This window comes from Ambystoma mexicanum, unplaced genomic scaffold (assembly GCF_040938575.1).
Source record: "Ambystoma mexicanum isolate Mex_15411 unplaced genomic scaffold, UKY_AmexF1_1 Mex_scaf124, whole genome shotgun sequence".
Taxonomy (NCBI): Eukaryota; Metazoa; Chordata; class Amphibia; order Caudata; family Ambystomatidae; genus Ambystoma; species Ambystoma mexicanum.
The window spans coordinates 349,622-355,621 of record NW_027182352.1 but is presented as its reverse complement, the minus strand read 5'-3'; the positions used below and the strand labels follow the sequence as shown (position 1 = coordinate 355,621).

Sequence of the window (6,000 nt, the reverse complement as noted above, 5' to 3'; positions counted from 1 at the left end):
GGGGTTGGTCGGAGTGGTGGTAAATGGGAATGGAGGTCAGGGGGGGGCTGATGGAAGCTCACTGGGGGGGCCCATCATCCTCTATTCTCCCAGCCAGGCCAAGGAATCACAGTGGGGGTTGGTCGGAGTGGTGGTAAATGTGAATGGAGGTCAGGGGGGGCTGATGCAAGCTGATTGGTGGGCCCCATCATCCTCTATTCTCCCCAGCCAGGCCAGGGAATCACAGTGGCGTTTGGTCAGAGTGGTGGTAAATGGGAATGGAGGTCAGGGGGGGCTGATGGAAGCTGACTGTGGGGAGTGGATATAATACAAATAGGATAGCAGATGGGAAGGGAAGAGGGGTAGACTGATGTTGCCACGCTATTCTTCTTGCATCTCTTTTGCCCTGTATTGTGATTTTATTCCACAATTATAGCATTTTGTTAAAAAAGGTACAACACGTTTGTTCTTTGGACATGATTAATTGGGAATCAGGATCTGCAGTATACAGTTTCTGTTATTTTTCATGCTTTGGCGAGAGTTTTCCTTATGGAGAAGGGGAATCTGGTCCTATAAATCCGCACTAAATCCGCACTAAATCAGGTGTGCAAATACTTTTTTCTGAATCTGGGAAGCCATTTTGTGTTGGATCACAGATCAGGGAAGTCCTGCTCAAAGCCAGTACTTTGTTTTGGACACTCCTGCACCCACACCTGATGGAAATTGGGCCCCCGTGATCACAAACGGGGCCCATCTAATAATATGAAAATTACTGGGGTGAGCTTGCACATTATTGAGGGGGAGCTGCACAGCATGCACCCACCACCCTGCAGCAGTGGTGGGCACCCTGTGACCCTTCAGATGTTCTGGCCTACGACTTCTATGATCCTTCACCAGTGACTATGCTGAACATAGCTGATGGTAGTTGTAGGCCAAAACGTCTATGGGACTCTATGGGAATGGGGACTCAGAAGCACCGGCACCTTTGCTAACGGTGCCGGCGCTTCAGTGAAGAGTCTGCCTACCATGGCCGCTGCGCCCGGGTGCAGCAGCACCGTGAGGAAACAAGGGTGCCGGTGAGCTTACCGGTTTTTGGACCGACAAACTTGTAATGAGGCCCAAATCTGAGACAATGGCACATCAGACTTTTGTAGAGTTTGACAAACAGAACACGGCAGAGGAACAGAGCTTCACAACCAAGTTTGTATATTGATAACTACCTTAGCAACCAGAAACAGCACCCACATATGCAATTACTGAAACAGTTCTGGAGAGCACAGCTTGCAAAAATCGTTATGGCCACAAAAAAAAAAAATGTTGCCCAATTACACTGTTTATCCAGGAGCATAAGCCTGTTCAGCTCATAAGTTCATGATACTCAGGTATGATGGCCTATCACAGAGACCTTTTGGCCCCCTTTGGCAGCGGCAGTCTGATGCTCGCAGGAAGGCAGGGCACGGCTGTGCAGGATGAGGAGATGTAGATGCTGGATGCCTGGGAGAGGAGTGGCAGAAGGTCTCCGGAACAGGAACACTGTGGCCTGGGTGCACTTCATCTTCAGACTCAGATATAAAGGAGTCTTTTGCAGACAGATTCATTCAGAAACGCGCTCAGCGCTGCCAGGTTGTGCTGCGTCCCATGCATCAGATGCGACACTGCATGAAATGGATGACATGACACAGCATCAGTCTTTTGCTTTTCTCGAGTGTATTATGCTCGCTCTTCAAGTCAAACTGCAATATTCAGCTACAGTTTTAAATATCTTCACATATGAAAGCAACAACATAATGTCAAGACTTGTGTGATTATTGTATGCATTCTAATGTAAAGGATGCTGCCATCAATAGTGCTGCTAAACCAAACACTCACCAGGGCCTTTGTGATGAAGTTACATTAACTTTCCTTTGCTTCCCTCCACAACCTTCTTGCAAGATTTAGCCGCCTTTTAATATGGAAACACTAAAAACATTCGACTATAACATAGCTTCCTTCATTCTCTTACATATAGTGTCCCTCCCTGTATTCATAAACTATATGAGTTATTTTACTGAATTCCATTCCTGCTCGGTCTGCCCCATTTGAACTCTACCCACTGCTGTTCTTGTGCTTGGGTCATATTATTGTTGGGCAGTAGATGATAGTATTAGCACCTTATCATTAAGCTGTGGCCCTTCACCCATGGGTACACCCAGGGGTACACCCAGGGGACATGAACAAAGCCAGAGATCTCACGCCTGGTCTCAGCAAGAGTCTGACATGCTCTTTATTTATTTATTTACTTCTTAAGCGCCAAAAACTTGCAGGCATTGGGGCGCTACAAAAAACATAGAACAAAACAAACAAAAATAACATAACAACATGGGTTTTCATACTAGCAAGGCCATTTTTAAATCACTTAAAAAGGCAGAAAATCTAATCCACTATAAATTTCAAATTGGAAGAGCCTTTAGGAAATATGGCAAATTACTGGCCCCACATCCTACTATTACACAATCCCTATTTTCCTGGGTGCACCAATTGTCTATATCCAGTCTACGAAGCATCTTCAAGTCAGAGTTTCTAACCACTCCTGGTCCAGTCCTTTGACGGAGCCATGCCAATACTTTATTCACTTTTACATTGTATTTTTGCTTGTTTATTTCTTAAGTTTGGAGACTGAATTAAACCTTTTTTCCTATGTTGCACATATTTTGAATTTACATGGTGGTGGACAGCCAATAGGCACCATGATGCATTTTTGTTAGATTAGCTTCTAACGAGTCTTTGGTGTGTGGAGACACACTGAGCTTTGGTGTGGAATAAGTCTTGGAAAGCACATATAAAACCCTGGCTCTCCTTGCAGTTCCTTAGCCAGGATAAGTGGACCAACATAAAAACCTCAAAACCACTGTGTTCAACAAATACGCCTAACTGTATCCTACTCACCATTACTGCTGCAACCGTATTAATTATGTAACCCAGCAACTGTTCTACTTCAACTGTGTTTTTGTAACCAATGTAACCTAGCACCTCTTCCAGGTTTGGGCGCTATCAACAAATGAAATAAATGAATGAATAAATAAATAAATAACATATGCACTTGTGGATGCAATGGAGGAAACCAACAGGTGGTTTTAAATGGCTTTATCTTTATGTTTAATTAATGGATGTAAATAGTTTTTAGGTAATTACCTTTAAAATCCATTGGCTTTAAATGGAGGTTTTTTTGCCATTTCCATAAAATAGGTTTACAGTGGTTGGGATAATGTCACTTGTCTACTGGCTTGCCAACCCTGACAGCACTACAGTGAATATATCTTTAATTTTACTGGGCTGTTTTCTAGAGGGTTGTGCACATTCTTGATTGGTTGTAGGATTTAGATTCCTCAAAGTGAATAGGAGAATAATACGATGCTAGAACCACATTGCTGCTAATATGGGGACTGCTTATTGTTTTGACCTGGCTATTTTTAACGCTCAGATATTACTTCTATAATATAATAAATATACACACCTTCTAAATAAAAGTGTGAGAGCATTCTTTATGTTTTTCTATTTAAGCAATAAACCTGAGCATGGGGTTTGAGGGGGCATTACCAGGTCATGTAATGCCCCATGTCCTAAATTACAGGCAGCAGCCAACCCTGAGCCTGTAAAATGAGCCCAGGATAATACCAGACCTGGTGATAGACCCCCATCAAGGGGTGTATTGCTATTAGCACTCTGGAATGCTTTCTCGGTTGGCAAAAATATTTTAAAGTTGAGAAATGGCCGGTTGTTCAACTTAACAAAGAAATCTACAAAATAAGATGGCTGTCGTGGACAAGGAAGGAGGGAACTACACATAGTTCTTTTTCCCTTTCTGTTAGGGAGATATATCATTTTCTTTGCTTCATCCCCTCTCCTAGAGAGACCCCCAGGACTTTTTGCTGGACTTCTGGACCTTTCTCTTTAATCCTGAGTGAGTGGGCCCTTTTCCCACTCATCCATTCTTATGGCATCAGTCTTTTTGAACTATGTTCTTTGTATTTGTGCTGTCCTATGGAGTACACCTTTCTCCGTATATCTTAGAGGCATCTATGTTTTACTGTTTGCAGCCCGCAGCTCCTTATGGGCAATGTTGCTGGGGAACCTTAGGATCATCCTTTAAGAATCGTTTACATATTTTTTAGTAACTACTGTTCTAAAACTGCATGACCTAAGAGATTGGCACACAACTTCAGTGGAGTGCCAAAGGGATACTTAGTACCCCCCTTCTCTTTATTTCTGTGACATTTTAGTCATTATCCAGTAAAATTTGCGACATGCCAATATCCCGAAACAAATATGTCAGAAAAAAAAATTCCGAATTTATAACTTTTTTATTTTATATGTTTTATGTTTGTTTCATTAGTAAAAAAAAAAGTCAATAAAAAAAACGGAGGGTTGGGGGGGCGGAACCCCCCATTAAAAAAAGAAATTAAAAAATAAACCATTCAAAAAAAAAAATTCCGGCTTTTTTGTGTCGAAAAAATGGCATTTCGAAAATGTGACGTTCGAAAATGTCACTACAAAACATTTTAGTCACATAGACCAACTCCTAGTTATGGCTGGTGGCAGTGGATGTGTTCTACCAACTATTGTGTTTAATTTCTACCGCAGGCTATGTCCATAGCCTCGGTAGTGCACAATAGGGGCACCTGATTACCAACTCAGGGGCTTCCATCTTTATTCGCCATTTCTAGCATGGTTGTTCTTTTTTAGCCCTTCTTCTACCATTCTGGGGGGAGGAGGCCTGTGTGTGTGATTTGACTTTGGCGGGAACTAGCAGGTATCCCCGTCTAGGCTCCAGAGTGCTGGAACTGAATAAAAGGTGAGGCTCCTGGAGTGGAAAGCAAGTCGACCACTGGAAGCTGAAGTAACTGAAGAAGAAGACGACCAGAGATGCCTGCAGACCCTTTGCAACACTGTGAAGCAACCACTGCTATCCTGAACCCGTTTTTCTATGCAACAGAGGAGCTTGGAAGAGGATGACGCCTTCCCTTTGACTGGTGGAAACAACCAGACCCAAGATGAACTCTGTTTTGAGCCATCTCCCGAGGTCCTAGAAGGTTCCCGAGCCAAGAAACACCAATACAAGACCACCTGCTGCGCATTCAGAGTGCAATATCGTGGAGCGGATAATCTCATCCCAATCTTTTCTGAGCCCTCAAGAACACTCCAGAGATCCGATGCAACTCACCCAGACCCCTCACCAGAGTGAGGGACTGCTAGAAGCTAAGAAGATTGACTGGGGAATCACGTCCTTTGTTGGTGCGGCTGAAAAGGCGCCAAATCCACAGACTGAACTGAGAAGTCATTGAAAGCCATGCCAGAGATCCCCTCTCAAGACTGCTGTCGAGTCCTGCACTGTCCAGTTGTGGAGAATCCAGCCACGATCTTTTCTTCTAACCTGAGGTACTGTGGGGATAAAGATATTGCTTACCTGATTATGTGATGTTGCTCCAGATCTTTGGAGTGCACCTAAAGGTATCCAGGGCACCCCCTCTTACCTCCGAGCCAAGCTGCTGCTTGTGCCACCTTTGCAAGTTCTTTAACAGGGTCTCCACCGTTGGTTCAGACTTCTAACATCTTCCTTCTTAGAGACTAGAAAGTATCCACAGGAACTTTTGATCTTCTGCTGCTTCACAAGACTTTAATCCATTCCAAACTGCCTTTTAGCTAGGGTTGCATTTCGGACTTTAAAAGACTTGCTGTGCGAAGAAACTGCCTCTAAAACCTGAAGCTCTGCTAGTATAACTCTAACCAACTGTTGTCCTTCAAAAAAGTCACTACCTTATATTTGTTTGCAGACTAAATGCTTTTAATGTATGTATGTTGGTGTTCGCGAGTTCGCATTATTACTGATAATACGATAGAACTGTCATTACTGTCAAATCTATGGAACAAATGTTACCGCAAGCAACTACCAACTAGGCAGCGGCCTTTGCAAAGTAACTTAAAGTATTCCAATGTATTTTGGTTATATTTACTAAGTGATTTAAGGTGATTCTAGTGTAAATA

The 6,000-nt window shown here is 43.2% G+C and overlaps 1 protein-coding gene across 1 annotated transcript in view; it reads right to left on the bottom strand.

The window, feature by feature from the left end:
- Positions 1-1,168: 1,168 nt before the first annotated feature.
- The window catches only part of LOC138553633 (T-cell surface antigen CD2-like), a 176,979-nt gene continuing 172,147 nt past the window's right edge, over positions 1,169-6,000 (bottom strand). Inside the window, exon 4 of the mRNA XM_069642571.1 lies at positions 1,169-1,634. The gene's annotated coding sequence lies outside the window, so the exon portion shown is untranslated. The remainder of the gene's footprint in view (positions 1,635-6,000) is intronic.